We start from the raw sequence: 26786 nt of genomic DNA, 5'->3' as shown, positions 1-26786 counted from the left end.
TTTAAAGTAGCATGGTGTAAAGTAAAAGTAGATGGGCTGATAAGGAATCCACTGAATTTACAGACTAAAGGTTCAGACATTTGTTTTTAAGAGAAAAATGAAAGAAGGAAACAATACAACAGATATTTTAATATGACTTTAATGTTTATTTTCTAGATTTAATTAAGATTATGAATCAGAATCAGTCTCCAACTCCACTGTAAAGTTTATCTATTACTTCTTCTGCTCAGGCACCTGCAAATTAAAACAAAATTGTAATGCTTAAATAAAGTCATATCATCTCAGCACTAGTTACATATGCAGAAGTCATGTTAATCAGCATTATAAAAATGTATGAAATTTTCTTCACTGCACTTGTGCTTCCCTTACTATCGTTAAGCCATGATACAAGATAACTTTGCACTTTCTTATCATTTCTGGCAAGTGGATGGTGCAATCAATTTGCACAAAGATGAATTTATTTCATCCAAATATTTCATGTGAATAAAAATTCCAAATGGAGGCACTTGTCCGATCAGACAAGATATATGCATATTGTAGTTAGCTGGACTCTAGCTTTGATAGTCCTGGGCAATAGGATAAGCTGATTGTGTTATCAGTTTAGAAATGCATCCGCTTTGCAAATACTATGCTTTAAAAGACGAAACTGAATCCAATATTGATGAAATAAGAGTCATTTGGATTACCTTGTTTTTTATCATTCTGCGTTGGTTGGGTGCATATTTGAGGGTCTCTGATATGGTCTCTTCCATTCCATTTGCCTTTGCTTTGCCATTAGTTTTCAAGCAGGCTTCTGCAAGAGTAATACAATGTTTTAAAAAAGTTTCACAACAAAGGATGCATTGCATTTTTCTAAATGCCAGCAATAATCAATGGAATATTTTTAAAACATGTACTTTGAAATGTGGTCTCAAGTTACTTTATCAATTCATTTAAAAATCTCTGGCAAGTCACATGAAAAACACAATTTAAATCAAGCCATACTTACTTATCAAAACCTGACATATCACAAGCTCTTGAAATGCTTTTTTCCCTTTACGTCCCTTTGGACTATACTCTGGCCAGTCTTTTTGTTTTAAGCTTTTTCATCATCCTGCAGACACTATCCCCAATTGTAAACCTGCCAAGGGAGCTCAAGTAGCATATCTGAAAATAATAATAATAATATTACTATTTTTTGATTTTGATATTATTATTAGTAGTAGTATTTCATGATCGATGTGACAAAATATGCTTGTATATAGTTATTTTTTGCCATGGTTTTGCAAGCAAATTTAATTTCTCTAACTTGAAAAAAATTTGATAACATTAACTATGCAACACAATGTACTAATAGCAATTATAAACCAAATTAACCACCGTGAATCTATTAACTTCATAAATGACATTCACTCAAGGATTGAATTAAAGTAGCCACATCATATGTAATAGTGTATATGTAGTAAAATACCTGTTACATGTTCATCTCTAAACATGTTTTGGCCTACATCCGTAAGACAAAACAGCCGACCACTACATGTTCACCCCACCCCCAAAAATAATTATACAGGCACTGCAGAACTTGCATAAATTATTTTGAGGTTCACAACAGCAAATAAAGGTTATAACAGTTTTTTTAAATAGAAAATAAAGCCCCAATTTACCATCTTCTTGGAGAGTTTGGGATTCTCCTCCAACCTCTGGCAAAGGCCCTCTAGTTCCTCCACTGAATCACATGGCATTGCAAGAATTTCTTCTCTATATTCTGTGTCTGGGCCTTGTGTATGAACTTGGAGGGCCAGCTGCTCCAACAAATTCTCAATATTTGTGTCCAGTTTCATAAGTACATTGAACTGGAAATCTGTAACAGATTTGTGATGAAATTAGTTTTGAAAGATCAAGATCATTATTATAAACTCCTTAAAAAGATCTGTACAGTGAACATGGGTTTAACAATGAAATATATTTATGGAATGAAATACATGGTTTTTGTACAGTTTATATGAAAACTTTTTCCATAATCCTTTATTTTTTTATTCCCTGGATATGTTGTTTCACTGCTGGTGTCTGTAAAGTCTGCATTCAATGTAGATGGTTTAGGCGTCTGACTTACACAAGACAATGGTATACATCAGAAAGAAAAATAAAAAAAACCAATGGAATGATGAACAGTTGACACATCAATGAAAAACAATTCATTGTTTATTTGCACAAATAAGTCTTGAACAGTATGTTTTATGACCTATAATTTAATTAATTAACATCTCACAATGTTCTGAAATAACAGTATCTAAGCTACAAGAGCTTGTGCTTTCATGTCATAATCTTCCATTTTGCAAACAAATTTTGATGTTGAATCAATGTATATGACCTTAGCATTGAACACTAACATTCAAAATGTCTACAAGATGACAAGACTATTATCAACTGAAGTGACAACAAACCAATGAGTTTTACGTGCATTGAACATAAGCATTTTTAAATGCTATAAAATGTGTTTTTAGTGTATGGCCACAAATTACCCAACATTTTGTCAAACATAAAACAGTTCTACTACCTTAGATGAGAATTAAATTCATAAATACAGTGTATAATTGACCTACTCGTATTTAGAGAGCTGTAAATGAAATAAGAGATTATATAAAAGTCAACACCTGTAGTATTTGTTTCATTATTCTATAATGTACATTTTTTTTCCATCCTCAATGCCTACTACTTGCAGAGGAACTGGCAGAGAGAAATCTTTATATTCTCCACTCCAGAGTGGATGGGGATGGTGATGGTGTTGTCCTTCTGGATGCAGCTAAGAGTATAAAGATTATCACTACTCCTTAATTGCAGTAAAAAAGAAACAAAGAAATCAGACTGGATTTTTTGGCATGTAAACAAAATGCATACTGGTTGCAATGACCACTGTATATAAAGCAGTGATACAATATATCACAAAATGCATTCTTTTTTAACAAAACATCTAATCTCATATATACAGCATCATGAGTAAGTAAGTACTCTTAAACACATCTTATTAAACAGACAGAAAAATGATGAAATTTATACATACTTTTGATAAAGAATTTCCAATTGTGGCATGGTATAAAAGCAATTGATAAAAAATAAAAAGAGACCAGATAAACTAAATAGAACATACCAGCAGGATAAGAGGAAATCTTGGAGTCTGCAAAATACTCTCCATTTCAGGAGGTTTTGGATGAGATGGCTGACCAGAAAGGTTTCCACTTGAGATTTTCATCTTTTTTCAGTTCTTCATTTTCATCTGAAATGTCAATGAGAACTTGTAAATACTGTATGAGTCCTTGAATACACTGACTCCTTGTGACATACAGGGTTTGCAGAACAATCGCTAGCAATATTCACCACTTTTAAATCCAGCTGGTGAATTTTCACCATGAAATGCATCCGAATGCAGTGAATAATCCTGGATTAAAGACAAAATAGTGTACAGAAATGTGCAATAAATTAGTCAAGCTCCAGACAAAACAAAGATATGATTTATCTCTGATTCATAATGACTTTTCTTGTGCTACACATTTTACCAATGCAAATTACATTGAATTTTGTAAATTAAATGGTACAATTAAGATATGTATGTCAAAAGATTACTAATCTTCAGCTTTCCAATTAATGCTAAACACAAGTATCAAGTCATGTATTTAGTCTCTCACCACCAATAAATGCATTTTTAAGTAATCATCCTAGAGTGCACCAAAGTCATGTGAACTTGATCCAATTCCAACATTACTGCTGCTTGAGTGCTTAGATCCAGTATTGCCTTCACTAACTGATGTTATTGATACCTCTCTCTCATCTGCATAATTTCCATCATTTTTCAAAACTCCCATTGTAAAACCTCTGCTGAAGAAACTAACACTACACCATAAGGATTTAAAGAACTACTGCCCGGTTTCTAATCTCCAATTCATATAAAAAATCTTACAAAAGGTTGTTCAATCCCAGCTTGCATCTTGTCTGAATTCAAACAGTCTTTTTAGCAATGTACAATCTGCATATCGCCCTTGCCACAGGACACAAATTGTGTCTGCAAATAGATTACACTCCAGCCCAGTTGATCTATGTTGTGGTGTTGCACAGGGGTCTGTTCTTGGACCTGTTCTCTACACTCTATACACTCAGCTGCTCTCAAGTGTCATAGATCATCATCCAGTGTCTCACCAGTTGTACACTGATGACACCCAAATATACAAATCTAGCCACCCAACTGAAGTTGATGCTACCATCCAAGGTGTAGAGATGTGCATTTCTGATGTGAAATCATGGATGACTTGTAACAAGCTGCAGATGAATGATGATAAAACTGAGGCCATTCTGATTACAACACAAAGACTTTCTCATTCACGTCCTTTACCTCACACAATAAATATCAGCAACACCAACATTAAATTCACACAATCAGTACAAAACCTAGGTGTTACTCTGGACAGTACTCTCACATTGCACCAACATGTCATGAACATATGCAAGGCTGCATATCTTGAGCTGAGACGCATCAGCTCCATTCTCAGATATCTTTCAGTTGATGCCACTAAAACACTTGTGTGTTCATTACTACTTTCAAGACTGGACTATGGTAACTCAATTCTGTCTGGTTCATCTTAATATCTACTGCAGAGACTTCAAAAAGTTCAAAACATAGCTGCTTGGATCATACTCAGAGTACCACAATCAGAGCACACCTCCCCGCTGCTCTGTACCCAACACTGGCTATCCATTCGATCCAGAATCAAACACAACATTAGTTCTCTGTGCTATGTTTCACTGACAGACTCTAGTCCAACATACCTATCCGACCTCACCTATGTGTACACACAAGCAAGATACTTACACTCCTCTTCCGACAATCATATACTCATTATTCTCACTATGAAAACAGAGTCACATGGACAGCATTCTTTTGCATACCAGGGCCCAGCAACATGGAATGAATTGCCCACTGAACTTAGACACACAGACGCAGTGATCCCATTCAAGAGTGCTCTCAAAACTACTTATTCTGACTGCAAAAACAAACTTAATGACTTAATAATGTTAACTACCTTAAATATTCTCAGCATGTTTTTTATGTTTTCTAATTTCATGGTGTTTGTTTTTGTAATCATATCATTGTGTATGTTTTTATGTTGTCTAATGTTGCAAAGCGCTTAGAGCTTCTAAAGATTAGGCGCTATACAAAGTCCTCATTATTATTATTATTATATTTAGCTTGGATGAATATTTTTTAAATCAGTGGCCATAACTAAAACAATGGGATTTTGTTTTATGATCATAAAAGTATGTTGGACACCATCCATGATGTACAATGCTGTCTGACATTTCTATGCACCTAAGGTTTCCATCTCAAATATTAAAGCAAAATGCATACCAAATTTGACAGATTGACGAAAATAAAAAAAAAGCAATGCTTACCATTTGAAAAGAGGCAATTGTCACTAGAATATTCTATTCAAAATGATATTAATTTTGGACACAGGGGATACCACCCCCATGTTTTCCTGACTCGTGATATGTCGGCCTATTCTGTGCACAGCTTTAAAAGATGTAATGTTTATCCATCGAGCTATAGAAATGAAATACATTTACTGTAGACTGTTTCTGTCAGCAGTTAAGTTGAGTAATTAGGTCAGGTTTATAGCTAGTTTACAAAATTCAATGTAGAATGCCAATAAATGACAAGATATATTTTTGCAAACTAAAGTGATCTTGAAAAAAGATTAGTAAAGTTTAACATTTTATAAAAAATAAGCTATTATGTGGAAGAGAAACAACAATGAAATAGGATGCAATGTGTTTGCGTCTTGTTGATGGGGGAAAATTACTAAAGAATTTAGAAACAGACTATACGCTGGGGAATTTTTTGAGAATTTATGTTCTGGCGACAAGTTTACATATTGGGTAGCAGATGATTTTGCATGTGCGGGACAACTTCTTGCAAAATTGGAAACTTGGATTAAAATGCAGTATTGTTTTAAGGTATACATTACCATATTTTATATAATGTATTGTATGATTCTAAAAGATGCATAGTTAATCGGAATTTCTGGGTTACAGATTCAAGAAGGTCATGGAGTGGGTCTACATGTTGACTAATAAATTACTATTTGATCCCCTAGGTGATATTTCAATTCTAAATTAAAACTAATAATACTTAATGTATAACCAAAAATGCGACAACCTGGTGGAGAGGCGAAAATGGATATAAAAAACTTCCATATAGCCTCAGCAAATTTAAACTGAATAAATAGGGAAAAAATAATTAAACTAAACAAGACAAATTATGATATGATTTTCATACAAGAAACACATAATAAGTTGACTAAAGAACTAATAACTTCATATGAGGAAAAATTAAATGGGGTTATAATTGTGAATGATTATAAGGAGATGTAAGGGGAGGGGTAGCTACTTTTATCAAGAATAAAATGGGAGTAACTTGGGAGCAAAAAAACAAGGGAAACTTTTTTGCAGGAAGATTGATACATATTGTGATACAGGACACTCATTTTATAAATGTATAAATACCTGCTAATAAAAACAAAAAGCAACAATTCATTGAAAACCTGTTTAAATATGTAGAAACAATTTCAAAGGCCCCCTCCAATCTGTGTTGATATTGATGGAAATATTGTGGATCTGATGTGCAATCTTACTGCATGCAAATCTTTCCAGAAAGCACCTATGTACTGTTTAGACACCGGTATTTGGTAACAGCCATATCTAGCGCAAAATTCAAAATGGTCATAGGACAGAAGGTTGAGTAGCTACAATGTCATAGCCTCAATGTCTCCACGAAGTAGGGATAGTAATATTTGTGCTAGGGTTGTGCTATTCCATGTCGATTTACAAGTAACCAAACAGGATTTGATTTGGAAATATTTTTCGCAAAAAGATCTCTTCTGCCAATGGTAGCTCAATGGCTGGGAGAAATACTGGCAAGTCAGATGTGTATAAAATGTACAGCAATGTGTGCAGATAAAATTGTCAAAAATGTTTGCAGGTTTTAATGAAAGGGCTATATCAGCCTTGAAAGTGCCAGAAATTATCATTATAGATGTGGCTTGAGTCTACATGTTTTCAGTTAACAAAAACAGAGTATCAAAGCTAGTAACTGGCATCCTTGTTAATTTGACTAATAACTATTTTTAATTAACCATTTCAGATTTATAAATATATACTCAATAGTAGTGAAGTGGGATGATATAGCATCAATGGGACTTACCATTAAAAACCACCCTGGGACGATATAGCGTCAATGGGAAATTTAACATTATGGAAACCCTTGGGACGATATAGCGTCAAGGGGAATTTAACATGGGAATATGGGACTGTTTAGCGTCAAGGGGAATTGAACAGGGTGGGACTGTACAGCGTCAAGGGGAATTTAACATGGGCAAAAAAAAAAAAAAAAAAAAATCTTGGGCCTGTTGAGCATCAAGGGGAAATGGAACAGGGTCAGGACCCTATTTTAATAAGGTCCCGACCTGATGGGTCTATGGAAATGGAACAGGCGAATATTGAAACAGGGAGGGGTCTCTATTTTTTATTTTTTTTAAAACAAAAAAAAAAAGAAAAAAAAAAGGGTAGGCAATGAAAGTCAAGATCTTTTCGAGACCTATGAGTGGCCCTGAAAAGGGCCTTTGGGTTTCTTCTTCTTCTAACTCTTCCACTTCTTCAACCAACTTCTAACTTTTACCAATATTCCTGTCATCTTCTTCTTTATTTCTGACTCAGGCATCCAGTCAGGATGACCTATCACTCGGAATTTCTCCTGTATTCTTATCCAGTTATTGTTGAGTTTCTCAAAGCTTTTTTTTCTCTTTCTATTTTCTTCTTCTTTTCTTTCCTTAGACCACTTTTCTTTGATGTTCTTTACCTCTTCCGTCAGCACTTTCCTCATTACTTCTTCCATTTTTGTCAACTGGTCGAACCCCCATTTTACGTATCACCACTCCATCCAATACAATACTTTTTCCAGGAAGCACCCGACTTGGATGACATGGTCCAGTGCTTCCTTCAAACTTCCCACTCTGACATAAGGTGGGTCAGTAAATCCGCTTGACTTGTTGACTTCTTCTTCTATCATCCCTGCGATGAGATCTCCGGCCACCTTTAGTCCTTTGACTTGAATAGTTAACAAGTCTTGCCTATTTCCATCACTCCATTCCTTTTCTATTCTTCCTACAACATATTCAACATCCATTATCCAAAAATAGATATCTCTTAATAGATTGAATAATTTTGTCACCTCCATCTTCTTTGTTTATTCCGTGGAATGGTCTGAACGATTGTTGTTGTTGTTGAGTTGAATTATAGTGGCGTGCGCTTCGCATTGAGCATGTACCACTGGTTTATGATGCCACAGGCACCTAACTGATTACTCCTTGGAGGAAGGAATGGAGCCACTTCCTCCAGGCATATCTGTGTTCACAGAACACTAATTGATTGGGCCGTCAGGTCAAGGTACTTTTGTGTACACATCGATCTGATTGTAAGGCCTATGTTTTGTTTGAGTGGGATTGGACCCAGCACACACTCTGTCATTCATTTGCATTGATTAGCGACTAGTGGGATTGGACCCGATCTAGTCCGTATTTTTAATTTATGATGCGTGCACTGCACGTATGTGTTTTGATGTCTGTCCGTCGCAAAGGGCGAAAGTGGTCAGGCTCGGGCGGAGTTGTCTTGCCACAGGTTAGCAGGGTTTTTCCGATCCAGGGTATTTTTGTTCTAAATTTCCGTCTTTGGAATTTTGAATCATAAAAACTCTGTGCTGTTTTTAAGAGAGATAGAGTCTATTGAGGTCGATGTTAGCTTTTAGGTGACAGTATTTGTCGATTGGTTTTGCAGCCTTGTGCTGCTGGCCCTGGATGGAGTTGGTGTTTTTTCCATCTTACTGAGTAATTGTTTTTGGGTCCTAATTATCTAGTTGTAAATTTTGGTTGCAGCCTTGTGCTGCTGGCCCTATAGTCACTGGTTTTTTTTGACTACCTTATACAAGTAATTTTTGGGGTGGTATTCTATATATTTGTTATATTTGCAGCATTGTGCCGCAGGGCCCGATAGTCGTTGGGTTTTTTTGACTACCTTATATGTGTAAGTTTAGGGTCTTAATACGGGGGATCCCTGATGGTCTATTCTTGCGACCACCTTTTACGTTCTATTTTGGGACTATATGGTTATACCTAGTTTTTGTCTTAGCTGTCACCTATGTAGAAGATAGACTTTTGGAGCTGTTAGTTAGGGTGTTAGGTGAGTATTAAGTTAGGAGAAGTGGAGAAGGTTTGTTTTGTTTTTCCCACCACCCACCCCCTGTATATTTCTTCCTGGTATTTGAACTAGGTGTTTTTTAATTTAATGATATTTGTTTGTAGAGTTTTATCAGTCAGTGGGCTAGTTTTGATAAAATGAGTTTTTCTATTGTTCAGAATTTGGTACTTGTTTTGTGAGTGTATTTATTTTGTAATACTTTTGGCTAGATTCGGATTAGATTCCCTCGTCGATCACACTCGCCTCTCATAAATGGAGAGTTCGGGGAGACCGAATCCTTGTCTTCGCCATTGGTCCAAATTTGATATATATATATTTTATGTAAGTATTTATTAGTGTAATTTAGATAATTTCATTGCTTAGCCGGTTTCGGATTAGATTCTCTCGTCGATCACACGGTCTGAATGACGAATACTGTAGGTTCTTATAGTTAAAGCGCAGACCTGAAGGAAAACATCCCCCTAAGACTAAAATCTTATATTACCAAGATCATCACTTAAAACGTACAATTCACAATCTTCTCCTAGAGCAAAAGTAATCGACATAGTAAGTAATTTCAGACCACTGCCATTCAGGGTAACGTTCAAGAATCTCATTGAACTCTTTTGATGTAAACGGTCTAAAGCGATATAATAGTATGAATGCACCCTTGACCCAGAGAAATCTAACACACTGGTTGACTTTTTTCACTTATCTCTTGTGAATTTCTCGGAATAAAAGTTCTACAGTTATCCATTGAGATTTCACTCTGGCAAGCCCCTGCCAAACTTCCTTGTAAATCTTCTCTTGCAGTTCTTTAGGTAATGATTCAATATCGTTTTTGAAATGAAGTTTAAATACTGGTCTCGATGATGTCCAACATTTGACTCCTAACCAATCTGGTTTCTTCTTTAACGACATGGTAAGTTACTTCAATTTCTCGGTCCCACTAAGGGTAAGTAATGACAATTTGGTGACCAACGAGCATGTTCTAGATAGGCCGAATCTTGTGGTTCCCAGTGGTGAAGTGACACACCGCAACTGAAGCACTTGACTTTATCCCCTTCGTGCAAGTAGAAAAATCTGGCTCTGGCTAATTCTTTGGGGATCGGTCCTCCCAGATACTTAGGCCATTTTCCTTTGAATGATTGAAGACGATTTTCAAAGTCGCAGTATTCCGACAAACACACAGGGAACGAATATTCGTCTTTCACAGGTTCGTTTCGATGAGGGCTGGGTGACATGGACAGGAGTTTGCTCAAGTCTGGATGACATCCGTAGGGGGGTAGACGTGAAGGTGAACATCCACATTTAAAATGAAACCCAGTAAAGTGTCCAAGAGGACGAGCAGCATCGCTTTCGCATCCCTCAGGTTTGACACGCACAGCATCACTTTCCATGAGAGGGGTAGTGAGAACAAAGTTGTCATGATGCTTTACGGCATCGCTAAGGTCACAGCGTACAGCATCGTTCCCATCGCAAGGCTCACAATCACATTCCACTTCAGAAGCCCCAAACTTGAATTGTGCCTTTCTGAACTTGTTTTGTGTTTCTCTGAAAGGATTCATCTTGTTCGCTTGGTCTTGGTAGTCACAATGAACTATCGATCTTGACCATAGCCCCTTTTTATACTAGTCACAATGCAGTCTCAAGCTTGTACATCGTTCCTTTTTTATATCTAGTTTTTGAAGGTACTGTCTCTAAGGTACCGTCATAATTGTACCGTAGTGTAATGGGTGGAAAGGCCATAGAAAGGTAAGGGCAGTGCAAAGACCATCGAGTGTGTTCCAGAATAGCTGAACCTTTATAGATACATAGATCCATTCGTAACTTCAGTCCACAAGCGAAACACTGTACTTCGTATCCCAATCCTGACTCAGGTCCCAAGTAGACAAATCCTGTTCTAGCTAAAACATGCGAAGAAGGTAATCCTTCCCTATCCGTAAACTTTTCTGAAATGTGTCCAATCGACGGGCACAATCACAATAGTCAGGTAAGAAGACTGGAAAATGGTAGGGTTTGAACTTGGAGTTCTCATCAGGTTTCTCACTTGATTCTTGCTGTGGCGAAGTCATGCTTCTGGTGAGTGGCTATCCACTTACAACCAATGTTTTATACCGACATGTCCATATGGCAATATAAAGTGATTGGGAAGCCGCACTCGCTTCTGATACACGATTTGACAGACTTTTTCCAAGGGTCGACTGACGATGTGGTGAGTGGGTAAACGTACAATCTTGTTCGGTTGATAGGTGGTCACTTTAAAGTGTTCATCTTCTCTAGACTGCAAAGCTTCTTTCAATACGCCAAAGTTCACCACTCGACTGGTACGATAATTCAGAGTCAATCCTTTCACTTTACACTTCGTGTGCACTTCTCCTTGTTTGTCCCAGTATTCGTAGCCGTAATTTTTAAGACCGCCACTGGCGAAACTTAGAATCTTGTCGTCAGAATGCTCGTCTGTCCAGGCTCCTAAACGGTCTCCTTCGATGTTAGAGTGCTGTTGACTCGGGTGATCGATGTAGATGCAACTATCCGTGTCAAAGCACAGGACGCGTTCCCCTAACAGTTCTAAAGCTTCGTACAGTTTTAAGCGAGCATGAGCTGTCACGTAAGCTGCAATGATGACATTTCCAAAAGGATCGGCTTCTACAAAGTCCAGATCTTCTTCGTAATTGACTAAGATCAAATCTTCGCGAACGACGTCCACGTGTTTGATGAATTTAGTTTTGTTGTGAATCATCTGGAAGTAGCAGGAAGGTTCTGTCAAATATTCTTGGGTAAACACGGTCGTTGTGCCATTTTACCCCACAAGCAATTTAACATCACTTTGGCAAACGATCGCCTGCCTTTGTTTTTCTCGATGTGATCTAAAGTAATGCCTTCTTGTGCCCAGTATTTCTCTTTGAATGTCTTTTGGTCTTCGGGAGTGTGATACCAGGACGGATAACCACTGGCTTCTTGCTTTAGTTTCAAAAAGGCATCCACGTAGTCTGCCAAAATGCCTTTCTGAGTGGGGTCACCCTTGTTGTATTGTTCTGTCTTGGGAAAGTGATAAATTTCATACACTTCTAACAGTTGGTATCCCATGTCCATAGCTTTGAACAATTCTACGCTGACCCACGTCCCCGTCAAGGCCCGTTCTTCATGGGTGTGCTGACAAGGCTGGTCTTGGTTGCACGTTTCAGCACAAGTACGGCACAAAGGAAACATCAGTTTGTCTTGACAATGGTGAGGTAGAACGGGATGGTACAAGTCAGTGGGAGCCAAAACTTTACATTTGATCAAGCCTTCATATTGTCGAATGTTTTTCAAATCGATGTGTTCCGTCAACAATTGTGGGTGCCCTGCAGGAAAGCGACAATATTTGCACACGTAGGGATACAGTGAACACACGTCCAAGTATTTGATTTCTTCTCCTTTCTCTTCGTCGGCTTGGTACAGCAAATTGGTGGCATTGGTCCTTCCTCCGTACAAACTATCCCTCGTGTTCAGGGGGTCCATGAACTGGTAACTTTCCACGAGGTGTTTAAACTCTGGATCGGTTTTCAAACGGTGATGGTACTCGTGTTCCCACATTTCCACCACTTAGTATCCTTCCTGTTCTAACTTTAGGCGTTGCTGACATGTGGCCTGGTACAAGTCTTCCATGGTTCATTGTAAAAACTGATTTTTAGTGCCACGGTCAGGGTAACAGACGGGGCATCCGTGAAATAAGCAACCTTTAAACTCGTACACAATCTTGGGGTTTTCTAAGTCCCAACCATCGACCGAATGCATTCTGATGGTCTTTTCACCCCCTCCGTTGCGGGCATGCTGAATCCATTTGTCTTCCTTGTCACACAAGTAATGTAACCAGCGTAGGGCTTTGACCGAGTATTGACGTTTGACATAGTTGGTCATTTGAGGAATGATGACAGCCACGGTGTTTTCAGGCATGAATCATTGCCGGTACACTAAGGAACATGCTTTGGCAATGGTGCAAGCTTCTTTGAAAGGATCGACCCCTCCGTGTTCCATGAACAGTTCTCGAAATTTTCCACAGCAACACGGTAAAATGTCCACGTCGGAACGACAATACTTTAGCATTTCTTCCTGAAAGTCGAAAGGGTCAGAGGCGTGAGCCTGGTACCAAGCGTAGAAAGCTTCTCGTTGTTCGGTACGCATGTTGTCAGGGTCGTAATACTGAGCCTCAGGCAAATGGGGTAGAACGGTGTGTTGATTGGCTTCCGTATTGAAAAAGTGTGGAAAGCACCCTTTAGCCATTTCTGTCATTCCAAACGTTTTAGGCATTCGACTCAAAGGCATGGCTAAGTAACTCATCGAATCTTTAAACTGTACTTGTCCCACTTGCATGAAAATGATTTTGGCTCCATTCAAAGTGACTTTAGGACGTTCGATGCCATGTTCTGTATAGTATCTGTGAAGAAACTGTCCATCGTATCCGGAGAAATTGTGAGCCATCACTGTGGCATGACGATGACAATCTCCGTAACGTTCGATGTCCTCTTGGATCCACGTCTTGTCGATGGGGTGTAAGACCCATCGAGCGAAATCAGCTAGCGTGTTCGGTCCTCGAAAGATTTTTTCACGTCCTCCAGAAATCTTGCTGCAGTGAAGGCAATGACTGAAAATAGGTTCTTGAATGCACTTCTCGCACGCTCGATGAGCCACGCAGAAATTAGGAATGTGAATACCAGTCTCTTGCATGCATTCAAAATCGAAAAAGATGAAATTGCCTTTCTTCTTGTGACCGATCTCTTTCTCTGGTTGGGGTTGGTATTTTTGCACATAGCATTCGTGTTCCAAGTCCACGATGTGGCAGCAAATGTGACATTTTTTCTTTCCTCGACACAGGTGTGCCTTGGCATTATTGGTAAGTATGCCTTGTCCACAGGTAGGGCACAATCTCAGCAGCTGACAAGCACATTTCTTCTGTGAACCTTGCATCTTCAAATGTTGTTGGTAACAGGCAGGGCTGACAAACGTGCGCAGACCAGTTGAACAATGCACTCGTTCTTGTCCTTCGCTCAGACAGGGTGGAGAGGCCAAACATGCTGAGCATTTCAATCCACATCTCGGTGATGAACCCTTCTGCTTTCTCTAACAGTACTTCGGACTTGAAATCTTTAAACTTCACCGTGTATTTGTAAGCTGTAGTTCTAAATTTTCTAGAGGGATGCTCTTCCGTCTCTTGAATGGAATAGTACTTTTCACGGTTGACTAAGGGTGGTGAACTTTGTTTAGAGGGTTTGGATTCTGGTTCACTCATGTCCTCTTCAAAATCACTGGCATGAATTTGTGCCAAGACTTCAGCCCTGGTACGAGGCGATAAAGCACGTTTCTGCCTCTTACTTTCTTCTTCCTTCTTCTCAAATGAATTGGATCGTTTCATCTTGATAGCAAAAAGTCAAATGACTAAAGTTTAAACACCATGGACTAATTTATAGTCATAGCAGACCAGCGTATATAAAAGGGTATGTGTCTTGTCCTTTCACTATTCATTTCACTCTCAAACCGAGCACAACGATGGAAGAGACTACCCAGATCGAACGTTTCATCAGAGCTTTGCGAGGGGTCATCCAAAAATTCTCTTCAGACCAGCCGAGGGACTACTCTCCTTCCTTTCAAGATAAAAGTCAAGATACTTGCTATATCTGTCAGAAGAAAGGGCATTGGTCTTCAGAGTGTCCAGACCGTCAAAAAAGAAAAAAAGGGGCTAGAAAAGACAAAAGTCAAGATACCTGTTATTATTGTCAAGAAAAAGGACACTGGTCTCCAGATTGCCCAAAAAAGAAACAAGGAGTCAGAAGAAGAGAGGGATTCTTCAGAGGAAGAAGAAGAAGAAAACAGGTGAAGAAAAAGAAACAGGAGAAGAAAAGAAGAAGAGAAGAAAGTGAGGAGGAATAGGAGGAAAAGACTGTGGTGGTGAAGAAATTCAAAAAACTCAGAGAGTGAACAATGAGACAGAAGAAGTTTATGAATTTTTTAAAGTGCTCTGTTGTGAATTGTGAATTGGATTGTAAATATTTATAAAAGAATAAATTATGTATTAAAAGGTAAGTGTCTTTGGGTTTTGATTTTAAAATAAGAACCTACACTCACACACTCATACACACGTACTACAGAGGTAAAATGTTTTTTTTTTATAGTTTGAATGGATGTTGGCAATTGAAAGTCTATCTCTTTTCGACAGACGTGGGTGGCCCTGAAAAGGGCCTTTTTTGGTGTAGGGGTGAGTTTAAGCAATCAACTTTAACTGCCTTAAGCCTTTGCCACGGCCAAGGCCTACTTCTGGACTGCGTAGTGTTGATGATGATGATTTGGTTGAAATCACTAAGGGTGGCACGGGAGGCTTAGTCACAGGGTTGGAGTGTTTAGCTCGGGAAGGTCGTATTCTCTTTGGTCGTAATAAAGAAGTCTGATAACATTTGTTTCAGACTTCTTAACTCCGCTAAAATGTCTAACAGTACCGTGACCATTTGATTTTCACACCCTTGTTTCTTTGCTGCTGCTTCTTCTTCTTCTTGTTTTTTTCTTACCTCTTCTTTTTGCTGCTGTTGCTGTAGGAGAAAAGCTTGTTCCGCTTCCTTTTGCTGTTGTATAAATTTCTCCAATTCTTCTTTCTGTCTCTGTCTAAATTTCTCCACGTGTGGTAATGAAGGAGAAGGTGACGAAGGTTCCGGAACAAATTCTTGCGAGGTAAGAAAATCCACAAAATCCCAATTCACCTCTTCTGAAAGTAAGTCCGGTTTCCCTTGGGTAGTCTCCACAGCTGGTGCACCCCAATTTATCGTTTTCTGAGTTTCCGTCATGTTGAAAAACTGTCGCATGAATTGACTGCACACAGGTGCTAGCAAATCTATATAGACCACATGACGTCACAGACTGCTCTCTTCGGATTGGATGTGGGCGTGTTTGGATTGGTCAGTGAACTCCGTTTCAATCCTTCCTCTCCCTATAAATAAGTGTAGTTCACTGCATTCCTTCACCTGTTCTCGGCGCCTCAACATGTGGACCAACGTTCAATCTTCTATGCTTGTGTCTTCGATGATGTTCAGGACAGACATACCGATGTACGTCCGATCCAAGTGGACAGTTGTCCATAGGACAGATACCAGCCTATGGATACGTAGGATCTATGTGGAGAGGCAAGGATGTCTCAAAAGAGTTTTAGTCTATGGTCCTGCAGTCAGGCGAAGCCTAAGGACAAGAAGAAGTCACAGATGCCCTTTATGTTAAGGGCATATTAACATAAACCCAAAGGCCCTTTTCAGGGCCACTCATAGGTCTCGAAAAGATCTTGACTTTCACTGCCTACCCTTTTTTTATTTTTTTTTTTGTTTTAAAAAAAATAAAAAATAGAGACCCCTCCCTGTTTCAATTTTCGCCTGTTCCATTTCCATAGACCCATCAGGTCGGGACCTTATTAAAATAGGGTCCCGACCCTGCTCCATTTCCCCTTGACGCTCAACAGGCCCAAGATTTTTTTTTTTTTTTGCCCATGTTAAATTCCCCTTGACGCTATACAGTCCCACCCTGTTCAATTCCCCTTGACGCTAAACAGTCCCATATTCCCATGTTAAATTCCCCTTGATGCTATATCATCCCAGGGGTTTCCACAATGTTAAATTTCCCATTGACGCTATATCGTCCCAGGGTGGTTTTTAATGGTAAGTCCCATTGACGCTATATCGTCCCACTTCACTACTCTCAATGTGTTTATACCAATATTAAGTTTCTGTATGTCACTGTGTTTAAGTTTTGATTTTCTCTGTTTTATTTCACTTGATACAAACACATGCTGACTAATCTTGTCATGTGGTGTATCTCGATCATACTGTAAAAGTGCATAGCTTAACACAGGTTTCGAACTCTTGCTATGAGCAGCAGCAGTAAACATGGCATGTACCACTAGAAATCAACTTTTTTTCTTCTTGGCTATAAAATCATTAGGTACTAATGTGTAAACTATTAAGTTGGTAATTTTTTAAATATAATTATTGTGCAGATTTACTAAATGTACTTTTGCGATACTAAGTCCCATGTTTGTTTAAAGGTTCTAACAAGCTGGGGTTTTTATGCAATATGTCATAAGTATATAAGGTGTTGTGGGCTGCATGTATGAAGACAGCTCAGCAGCTTTCTAACTAATATTGCAATTACTATGAGCTTTTTTAAAAGTTATTTATTTTTTTTTAAGTTGTTTCTTACTGTTCTGTATATAGTTTAGAAACTTTAAGCAATATTTTGGACTAGTCCGATAACATAAGACACATCACCCAATATATTTGTTGGGGGGCTGATGGGTCTTACTGCCTAACGAAGGGTGCTGTGTGGAGCGTTTTGATGTCGACTAACAGTGTAATGAAAGTCAAATTTTCTGAAATATCACACACAACTGGTAACCAATAACAATGCATTTCTACAAAGTAAAGTTATAATTTTTTTGTCAGACTTCACTTATCCTGATGTCTTTTCTCTAATAAATTCAAATTCTCACAAAAGAACCGGACCTGTTTTCAAGTTTTGTTGGCCCACATTTCAGTTGGCTGGAAAGCGATGAAAGTCAGGAATGCCAAAATCGGGTTAAGCTGAAACATTATTCTTTAAGGAAACAAATAAAAATATGTTTTGCCTATTGGAACTGTAAGCAATGTTTTGTTTCATTCAAGAAACATATTCCCCACATGAACCTACTTAAACAAACTTTGGCGTACCTCGACTACCATTGCATTGCAACAAATTCAAATGTATGTCAATGGAACATGAAAATGTGTCCATTTGCTAGTGTCATATTTTCACTCCACCAGGATAAAGACAGCACTGTAAGTATATTAATTACACATAAATTAGTGGAAGAGTGTCGATATAGGCTGCCAAGTGTGTGAGCTATTCCTGAAACTTGGACTACTCATTCCGATGACAATTGACATTGGAACACATATACATGGCCGTTATTTGGGTAGTAAGACATAGCACTAAAACAAAATATTTTGGACTTGTACATTTTTGTTTAAGATTTTATTTAAGCACAAAATATTTATTGATGGAATTTAATGTGCTTTTCTCTATTCTAAATTATATAATTAATATTCATTCCTAACTTATTTTACAAGCAAACTACATATAGTTATATCATTTGTTATAAGAACTTGGCTATATTGTCAAGTGAGTGTTATCTTCACATACCAACACGTGTATGTACTGATTTTCTGTATTTAAGACTCTAATTCCATGCCTGAGAAATTTTTCTTATGCTGCAATACATGATTCAATTTCTTATACAGTATAGGTCCAAAAATGTTCTTAGGGATATAGAATACCCAAGTCATTGTGAGTGTTATCCTTGCTGATTTGATCTTTGCAATACAATTTAATCATTACTTAATCCATGATATGATTGAGGTTTTTTTAAACTAGTAATTTTTTAAATTACATTACATTTTTTTGTAATGTAACAAATCCAAATCACACACACACACTTAATCTAGCACTTCACACACATAATTCCAATGTCTTCACAAAAAGCTCAAAATGTCAAAGTCACTGTGAGTGTTATCTTCACTGACATAATATTCTAACTTCAAGTCAACAATAACTTATTAATCTAGCAATCCAGAAAAGCATAATTTAATGACATTTTTCTTTCATAATTTACTAGTTGTCTAAGTCTGAGGTGGGCAAACTATTTTTCAATGTAGCCACAGGTGTGGCGAATGAGAAGTGAAAAACATCATACGATGCCACAACTGAGCCAAACTTACATGGCCAATTTGCCACTTGTGGCAATTGGTCACAAGGTTGCCCACCCTGGGTCTAAGTCAGTGTGACCATTGTCATTACCAGCCTGAAACCCAATTTAATGCCATTTGTATAAATTCATTTCAAATAAATATTATGATATAGTTGAAGTGTAAAGTCAAGCGAGTATTCTGTTTGCAGATTTTACATTTTAGATATTACAGTAAAGTCATATTTTCTCTTGTGTAGTGAACTTTATTGCAACTGGTTCCAAAATAGTAAAACTTATTCAGTTTTCATTCACCAGAATAGGTATTAATACAATCCTGAACTAACTGTATGGTACTAAAATATACGCTGATCTTGTGTGAGATTGTAATATACAGAACTATACCTCAAGACAACAATAATATATTGAATTTATATTATATCAAGACTGTCATGGTTATGAACTCCAACTTTATTCAGGTTTTTTCATAATAAATGATCATCTTGTGTTATGGCTGAAAAGAAATCAGAGTTCATTTTAACTCCATTCTCTCCACATTTGTCAGTTGTTATGAGGCATACTCATCATCAGTGTTATAGTAAAATGTAATCTTATCTGGATCAATCTTGCTGATGTAATATATGAATGGAGAAAGAATATTATCATCCAGATTAAAATATTTTTTATTCAGACTCTACTGAAAATTTTAGCTGGATATGGGATACGGAGCCTGATGTGTACGAACAAAGCAATGTGTACCATGACCTTTTTAATTTAACATTTTAAACTCCTGCAGAAGAAAGAGATTTTTAGATCCATTAAATTGTATTAACAAAAACATTTCTTCAGTATGATTTTCCTTTACTTAGTAGTGACACAACTCATATTTTAAAGTTGTTGTTTTGTGTTTGGTTTGGCTTTTTATGGTAAAGCAACACAAGTAAGTTATTTAGTGCCAAGGCACTTTAAGTATAGTGCCTTGCCCAAGGACGCACCATGGTAGCTAACCCAGGTTGGTCCGATGGTAGAATTTGAACCTACCTTATTTCACAGGTCCAGAAAGCTAACCACTGAGCAACTACAGCTCCTCATCTTATAGTGGAATGCTGGTATACTTTATGATCAAGAAGGATGGGTTGGGGTATGCATGTTGCATCTGAAAAAAGTGATGGAATTTTTGTTTACATAATATTTTAGTCATACAATATGAATCATTTTCTATAGATTTAAGATGTATCAGATCAAGTTAAGAAAAATTATATATTCTGTTTCCTGGGAATGTACTAAAATTCACTGTTAATGTTTGATTTTTTTGGTAGTAAGCTTACTTGGTATTTTTTTCTTTTTAACTTGAATACCTAATTTGTTAACATCCTGTCCTAAATCTTCATGGTTCTGTCTATAAAGTGACAACTGTTGATACATGTAGGGAAGTTTTTGTTTATATCTTTTGATTTTTGTGGTTCTGGAAGTTGCAGTATTTGTTGTTGTATTATTAACCATTTCAGTAATTTAATGAATGCAGAGTATACTGCTCTATAAATGAAATTTATGGGAAGATAATGTAAAAGTATGTTTCACTGCAAATATAAATTGTTTAAAATAATAATATATCATTTATCATATGACTATTCAATTGTGGTAACTAGTATTCCATCCAATATCTATATATTAAAATATGTCTTTTCATACAGCTGGTGATCATTTAGATACAAGTCCAATTGAACATAATCAAATTATCAGTGCAAGTGTTTTTATTAGTAGTAGTATTGCAAGTATAAGTGTTAGTATTAAGATTTCATATACAGGTATGATAAGTGTATCATAATGTTTAAATGATGCTCCTTGTTACAACATAAAATATGTTCATTGAAACAAATGGTTCACTGGTAAATTGGCAGTAAAGGTCTTCACTGAATTATGTTGCATAAACTATTTTACAATAAAACATATATGATGCATCTCAATTATGATGATGTGGAGGAGGAGGATTAATAATAATGCAGTTTAAGTTATCTTCATCACATAAGTTCTAGCAGATGTGTCATTTTTATGTGGCTCATTATCAGTTTGAAACTGGTCTATGATTCCTGGATCTGAACATATCTGGCCCCCTGCTGTTGTGCTGCTATGGTCTTTACAGTTCATTAGGATATCAGTTACACTTGGTTTACATTTAGAACCCCATGGGATGGAATGCCCAGTTTGAAACTGAGAGAATGGTTAATTATCCATAATATAACTCCTGCAGTTATTATTAGGTTTGATATCAAGGTCTTTCATTAAAAGCTTTTCAACTCATGTTCTGTTCTACCATACAGATAAATAAAGTCAAATTCAAGGCTTTCAGAATTGTCCAGTTTGTTTCATGTGTTGTCAGTTTAATGGGCAGGTAACTAAATGTGCAGCAGACGGACTGTATATTGCCACTGTACCACATAAATATCAGTGCTTAGTCTGCTCTCAGTGGCTGTGGTTTGATTAGTTACAAGTATCATCACATGTGACTAATTATTAACCAATGTAATGAAACTTATATAATTAGAAGGCTGTATTTAAAAACTCTAAAGATCTTAAATGTGTGCTAGAGGGTAGGGTTAGCAGTTATAATCCCAATTATGTTGTGACGAGCAAAAAGCACTGCACACATTTGAGCTTTTAGTTTGGTTCTGGTAGGGTCAAAACATGCAGGTACATTTTGATCTTTAAAAATTAACATAATTCCCATGTAATACTTTCCAAACCTAAGTATGCAATTGATCTGATAAAAGTTTTGAGATTACTGTTTAGGCTCTGTTCTTACAATACTAGATATACCTGACTACTCCACAGTGAAATGGCCAACTGTTAAGTTATATAAGCCAGATGAGTAATGTTAGCCATTTGTTTAAGTGTTTTCTCATTAATTTCATTTGTGTCACAGAGTTGCATGCAATATTTCTTTCTAGAATAAATTTATTTTATTTTCTAATTGTGTATTTTATGGTCTCACTGGACAGTTTATCTGGTGAATTTTCATCCGACAATGACCAATTACAGAAAAATGAGAATACTTTTACACTGAAGATACTAACAAAAACAAACTAATGATTTTTGTAGAAAGCATACATGTGAGATTTTGACTGCAGTAATCAGGTTAATTCCTGATGCAGCTATTGATTTCTATACTGAACCATCACTGCCACCATCTCCTAAATTTTACATTCATTTTTGACAAGAAATAGCTATTTTCAATATTTTTCTGTGACAAGGCAGCTAAAAGAATCAGTATGTGGCTTATGCATGAATAAAGTTCACTAGTACTATAACAAATTAGCATACTTTTTTCATCAACCCTCAACCATCTAGATTTTTTTATATTTGCCTCTGTAGCAGACACACATCAAGGTCAGCAGCTCATTTGCAGATCAAGCATTTGATCTCCAATGCTCATCTAACTGTGACAGGCAGTCACTAACAAGCCAACCTATTTCCATGCCTAACTCAAAGTAAATCTAAACCACATTATAGATTTAGCTTATGTGTGAATTTAGAAATGCTAGGCTTGTGATAATTAGGTTCATGCCTTCTACCTTAAAAATTAGGTGTATGTCAAAATACAAAATTATCCAGTGAGACCTATGATGTTAATTTTAATCCCTATGGGATTTGTGACATAAAAAACCCAAATGCTTTATGTATTAAAAGGTAACTAATGGGGGCAGGATCTGCAGTGAATCAATGGTATGTATGATAGACTCCTGATAAAAATGTTTGTGTTACAATCCTGTTATCAAGTCAACCAGGTTACCTACTACAATGTACCCTTGCCTTACTCCAATTCCCTCAGTACTCAGTAAACAACTAGTGTTGCTGTACATAACAAAACCAGTCCATATCGATTTTACCTATTTTACTAAATCCTGACAAAAATAATTCTCTAAATAAAGCATGATTAATATGTGAAGGTCTCGCATGTAATCAAACTCTTCCAAGCTTTTAATGATATGAACCGATTTATCAATGTTTATCAAATTTACATGAAAAACTATTTCTTATTTGTTATCAAATATGTTAGATGTTTTGATCATATAAGCATTTCTGCTACATTAGATCAAAATAATCTTTTTGTCAGAAATAGAGCCCTTATAGTATTTGCAAGGTCAACCAATCAGATGCAGAATTTGAGTTTAATATGAATGAATATTTTTTTTACAAAATTGCTCCTTTGCTATATCTTGATGAGATAAATCTATTTACCAAATCTGATAAAATTAATGAGAAATAGTTTTAAGAGCAGTAGCAAGAATGGCGAGTGAGATGTAGAACCACCACATTATTTGCATAGAATTTGCTTACAGCCTCAGACATACAAGCAAATAATTAAACAAGTCAGATCTAAATTTGACCATAAACACTGTTGTGCAAGTCGTAAGAAACTCTGCCAATCAGATGCAATGTCACTTCATTAACATACCTTTATCACACTCATAATAAGCATCACTGTGAAGCTTGACTATATAGAAGCCCAATGGCCAAGTATGATCAAACTTGAATCAGCAGTAGTGGTTATAACCTCGTGTATTTGTATGCATCTTCACTTCTTCAATCTAGATCTCATTTATATAAGCATGTATTCTAAATTTAGTAAAAACTGCACTATATGCATAAATACTGCATGCAGTGGTAACATGCTCAGTCAGGTGAAAGATCACTTTATTATTATTAATGGTTAACACTCATCAAACTTCGAGGACAACTTAATGATTTTAGTCTATATTGTGGAAGTATGGCTTTTAGGTTGGTTAAAAGAACTCAACTAATCTTATACATGATCACCTCGTGTATATACTTGGATTTTGCTGAATTCCTAAAGCATGGAAAGATGCCATAAAAAACCACCTAGTACATAATAATTTTGATAAGCAGGATGATAAAATAACGAACTTGCGAAAACAAGATTCACTCAAGTTTATTTACAAAGATCTTTGACAGGAAGCTAAAAGGCAACACACTGCGAAGCAAGAAACTTGGATGCAAGTATTAAATAAAAATATAAGTAGTGAGGAGTGGTCTGATATATATAGCCGGGCAAAATGCTGTACCAAGGATACCAAGTTGATCTCTTTTAACTTTAAATTAATCCATAGAATAATCGCTACTAATGATATTCTTAAAAGAATTAACATATTTGATGACAACAAATGTACTTTCTGTAAGAGTGAAACTGAAAGTATTGAGCATCTCTTTTATGACTGCAGTATTACTTCACAGTTTTGGTACCGTTTTAATGAAGTTTTTGCACCTTTTTGCCCAAATATTGTACATCTGTCCAAAAAAGAAACATTTTTAGGAAGTGAACAACTGGACAGTTTGGATAATTTTCTGCTTATTTTGGCAAAATATTATATTTATACTTGCAGATTCAATATGAAAAATCCTTCTATTTTTGCTTTTAAGCAAATAGTTGCAATGCATAAGAACATTGAAAATTACACTGCCAAGGTAAATAAAAAAGAGGACCAATTTCTTCAAAAATGGACCTCAACAATGAACATTTAACTTGTCTCTGACTTGAGGGTAAACAGGAACAAAATACTGTAATATCACAAAAGCCATGTCACCTAGATTTTGGCCATATGCATGTGTATATGCGTGTGTGTGTGTGTGTGTTTTTCTTTTTTACTTTCTCTGTAGATTATATTTATTATCCCTAGATTATCTGATAACCAGAAATGTTTGATTGTAAGGTGATCCTGGGATGGTTCCCCGACCCAGTGGTCAACCTATTACGGGGTTAATAAAAAAAAAAAAAAAAAAAAAAAAAAAAAAACTTGGATTTTGCTCATTATTAGATTTATCCAAGATGTTGATTTAAGCCCAAAACCAAGTTTTATATAAACAAATTGATCAGAACTATGGACTCCAAAGTAGCTAATTTCTTACTGTTGAAAGACAGAAGGGATGTGAAATAAATAACACACTCTGGACCATTACATAAACCCACTTAGCCTTTTGACCAGTTGAGATAAAATAGCAACAATAATGTTAATTCAGATTGATAAATTATGTTTTCTCACATTACCTCTAGCCCTTTTCAACATGGATGGTATTTTTCTTCCACATATGTCAGCTCTTAATTAGTGGCCCTTTTCCATCATGAATGTTGTAGGTGAAACTCTCAGAATTAGGCTTTTTAATTTGTATCTGAAAAAGAAAAAAATTATTGGTCTGCATATATCAATGTCACCTTTTCTGTATTAAATTAAAATACCATATGTGTGTGTGTGTGTGTTCATTTTAGAATTTAAGCATACTTGTCTCCATGTGTTTATTTTACAATTGATGATGATAACACATAACTGGTTCAATTGATAAAATGTTATTTCTGACTTCTTACAACTGCTCATTATATCTGAATTTACATTCAATGTTTGTTTTAATTAACATATTTTGGATAATGGGCAAATTATTTATTTTGTAGTTTATCATTATATCATTTATCAGTAATTTATCATTCAAATATTTAAAATATAGTACCATTATACTGACTTCATATTCTATATGATATCCCAGCAATACATGTTAAGCAGATAAGTGCAAATAAAAATGTTTAGAATGTAAAAGCTACTCCAAGCTCAAAGAAGATCTGCAAAAGATGATCTCCAACATATTACCAAACAAAAAGCGAAGTTAACGCAGTTACCTTTTTTATGATGTCTCAAACACCAACGGTACTGTACAGCTACGTCTTCTGAGTTTTACCGTCATCTTGTCTTTCAAACCAGAATTAATTTCTTGAGCTCTTACAAAATGAAGAAAATTTTAAATACTATAATTTAAGCAGCTTCTTTACATGACATAAGATAAATTATGGCACAGTGTTATGTCTTTCAGCACGACGCAACTTCACATTTGGACGGCGTGCTGTGTGGGCATCCCTGACACAGCAACTGACATGAATCCTTTATTAGCAGACAATAATTCGGAATAAACCCTCCGCAAATCTAACATTCTCGATTTTTCATAGTTCCACTTTTTCACTGTTGCATTTGTTTGATTGTGCTCATGAAGTTCAATGAATCAAGTTCATCTGCTGTCTGAAATCCCGGTTCAGTTGGTATTTTCTTCCGCGCATGATGCCGTGTAAATACAAGTTACGGTCGACATTCAAAGTGGTTTAGGTTAATTTATTATTTTCCTTTATTAAGGTCATTTGCAGAAAGTGTTTCGCTAGGATGAGATAATTTTAAAAAAAATATATCAAAAATAAAACTTTCTTTTCCAACGCTAATACTGGATATATTTCAATTTGTGATTGATACTATAAATAAATATTTAAAAAAACATTTTAGCCCGTGGCTTCGGCGCGCCACTCGTTTTTGTGGGTTTTTTAAAATGTTGTTGGTGTTGTTTTGGTTTTTGTGTGTGTGTATCACACTAAGAAACATACCAGGTATTAGGCCTAACGTAGGAAAAGAAATTATCCTCTATTTGTTACTATTCTTACTGTAAAATGACGCAAAAGTGATCAAATTGCTATTAAGATTTTGTTTTATATAACACTTACCGCTCGTTTTCCTCGAGATAAAGCAGCCACTTCAAAATGATTATAAAATCTGTGACAGATGAAGAATGTGGTTTAAATAATTCGTAATCGCCTGCCTTAAATAATGTAGGGATTTGCTAATGTATTTCATGGCCCTCGTTTGAATAGATAACAACGATCATGTATATCGACCAAAATTTGTATATTCCTGCCCACGATCATGTATTTTGTATTAAACCGTATATTACACGAGCGCTCTGTGGCGAA

The 26786-nt window shown here is 36.3% G+C and overlaps 1 long non-coding RNA gene across 5 annotated transcripts; it reads right to left on the bottom strand.

Annotated features, from left to right (window-relative positions):
* Positions 1 to 121: 121 nt before the first annotated feature.
* On the bottom strand, positions 122 to 26786 carry LOC149798077 (uncharacterized). Of its 5 annotated transcripts, none has more exons than XR_016421956.1 (9): positions 25677 to 26784; positions 25056 to 25177; positions 20033 to 20147; positions 3128 to 3253; positions 2693 to 2809; positions 1644 to 1840; positions 989 to 1146; positions 687 to 793; positions 122 to 234 (listed from the first exon to the last, which is right to left on the bottom strand). It is a non-coding gene; the product is annotated as an uncharacterized LOC149798077 (long non-coding RNA). The 5 variants fall into 5 exon arrangements; XR_016421955.1 differs by having other exon boundaries at positions 2693 to 2782; positions 25677 to 26783; XR_016421958.1 differs by lacking the exon at positions 20033 to 20147 and having other exon boundaries at positions 2693 to 2782; positions 25677 to 26786.

The sequence above is a fragment of the Sinohyriopsis cumingii genome, chromosome 6, assembly GCF_028554795.1.
Source record: "Sinohyriopsis cumingii isolate HCF-2022 chromosome 6, ASM2855479v2, whole genome shotgun sequence".
Lineage (NCBI taxonomy): Eukaryota > Metazoa > Mollusca > Bivalvia > Unionida > Unionidae > Sinohyriopsis > Sinohyriopsis cumingii.
The sequence above is the reverse complement of the archived record's forward strand: the minus strand, read 5'-3'. Positions and strand labels throughout refer to the sequence as shown.